Below are 2,700 nucleotides of genomic sequence, written 5' to 3' on the forward strand. Positions count from 1 at the left end.
AGAGAGAGAGAGAAAGTGAGACAGAGAGTAGGGGGGCGGGGAGCGATTGACAGAGAAACTAAGAGACAGAGAGGGATCGAATGATTTAGAGAACGATTGGGTTTGAGACTGAGTGAGCAATTGAGTGAGATGAAAAGAGAAAGAGGGAGAAATTGAGAGAGAGACAGAGACAGACAGAGGGACACAACACACACGCACGTATGTGTGTGTGCGCGTGTGTGTTTGTGTGTGTGTGTGTGTGTGTGTGTGTGTGTGTGTGTGTGTGAGTGTGTGTGTGTTATGTGTCTGTGCGTATGTGAACAAAATGGCTTTCAAAACCAATTTCAAAATGACAACGTTGATGCACAACTGCCCATCCTGATCGTGATCACATTGGTTAGTCAACTTTCTCTGTCACCCCCCCCCCTCCTTCTCTATCCATTCATGTCCTTGCCACCCCTACCACCATCATCCCCACCCCTCAATCCTCCTTGAGCATACCCTCTCGCTTCACTTCAAGTGAAAAGTTTCTGACAACTTCCCTGTACTCGTGACATCTTGGCGTCTATTTCTGTACTCCTCAGGTGAACAAGTGTAATTTATTTTAGTGTGCTGTAAATGTCTTCTTTCCTTCCTTTTTAAACAGGTAAATGTGAATGAAATATATTGTAAATGTGAGTAAAGGAGAGTAAATGTGAATAAGTGATTGTAAATATAAAAAATGAGAGCAAACGTGAATGAATGAATGTAAGTATGAACTAATGATTTTAAACTGTGAACGAATGATTGTGTATAATAATTGTGAAGAACTGGACCTATTATGATTTGTAGATTTTTACCGTCAGTCGTGAGCGACTGCATGACAGCAAACGACAGCAAATGATTGTAAAATGTTTTCTTACCTTCTCTAGTGAAAGTAAATTGAATGAATGAAGATTGTACGTTGCTGTAAATTATTGTAAATAATTATAATCAACTTCTGTAAACGATTGTAAATGCTGTAAATGGCCTCTAACGATTATTTAAGATTGCAAAAGTGGTATATTCCCCCACCATCAGAATTCAGATAATTTTGGAGGTGTGCTACTAGTGGGGCAGCTAGGTGCAAAAATCAGCCGAATCATTCACATTGTCATACAAGCACCAAAATTGGCATACATATCCATTATGGCATGCTTGCTCATAAATCGAACGTTTACCACGCAATTTTTTCCAAATTGGCCGCCATTTTTCAAGATGGTCGCCATTGCCGGTATGCGCAACCATAATGTCAAACTACATGAGGCAGTAGAGCAAATTATATGATTTTGGTGTCAAAAATTATGTAATCAACCATGAAGAATCCAAAATTACATAGGGCTATTCAAATATAATCTTACACCTTTTTTGGGACTTTTTGACCCCCCCCCCCCCCCCTTTCTTACACTTTTCTTACATTTGCCCTTACCCCCCCCCCCCCCCCCCCCTCTGTAATATTACATTGTTCGCTTATAAGGATAAAAATAATATGACATTTATATCGCGCAAATCCGTAAAACTATCATTGCCCTATGCGCATTGCATAATATTCATGAAAAACATGCATACACAATAATAATATAAAATTATGCTCTAAAATAAATAGGTGTCACGACATGGTGGGATCAAGCGCTCGTCAGTTTTGATTTTGAGGCATACAGACTTATATTGATATCATCTTAAAGCCTGTCCATTTGCCTTCCTTTTGATGAAAACAATATTCATCTATGCTGAATAGAAGTCGAAATATTTGTGATTGAAGGAGGTGGGGTCACCTGATTTCAGAGGTAAATTTAGTGAGAAAACGGCCGCCAAAGTTTGATAACTTCAATAGCTTGAGAGCCTTTAAAACTGAAAATTCACAATTTTTGTTTAAGTAATGAACGTTTTTCAGCATGGACGTAAAAGGTGTTTAGCGCCCAAAAAAATTCAATAAAAGTTCCCAAACCTGCGGGAAAAATGTCAGTTTTTTCACTTTAATTATTTTGACGAGCGCCTGATTTCACCACGCTGCCTCACAATTAGAGTAAATCATTCAAGGAAAATATTGCACACACACTCTTTCTCACTAATAAAAAGGAAAAAAATGAGACTTATGTCTATGACAAAAGCACTTTAATTAAAAAACAAAACAAAAACAAGTTCCAGTGGAATTCTGATAAAGTCAACACACCGGACAGAAAAAAAAGAGTTGACTTTGGGCAAGGTTGACTTTATCCATTGTACTACTGGTCATTGAAAGGTGAACATGACAGCTACTCTACAAAACTACAAAGTACCTGGTAATAAACAAGATGTAATCTCAATTTCAGGGAGTATAATTCTGAAGGTGTAACCAAAACAAGAGATAATGAAAGAACAAAGTAATTGGAGGTGTGTACACCACTAGCTCAGGCGAAATATCTCTTCTTGAATGAATTCATCTTAGGATTTAGCCCCAAATTGTTGACTTTACGCAAGGTTAACACTCAAGCGGTTGACTGTATCAGAAACACAATTACTTAAACAAAGAAGGTAAGAAACGGGACGGGACTACAGTGAGGTGTTAATTTTAAGCAAGAGTTGACTTTAAGCAAGTTGACTTTATCAGGATTCCACTGTATCTCTGTTATTACTGATCATTTATGCTGAAAAAAAAGTGAAATTAGTTATCATCAACAAATGAAGAGTTCGTCATTATGTCTGAAACATTTTTTCACCTCA

Source organism: Aplysia californica, unplaced genomic scaffold (genome assembly GCF_000002075.1).
Source record: "Aplysia californica isolate F4 #8 unplaced genomic scaffold, AplCal3.0 scaffold01599, whole genome shotgun sequence".
Classification (NCBI taxonomy): Eukaryota; Metazoa; Mollusca; class Gastropoda; order Aplysiida; family Aplysiidae; genus Aplysia; species Aplysia californica.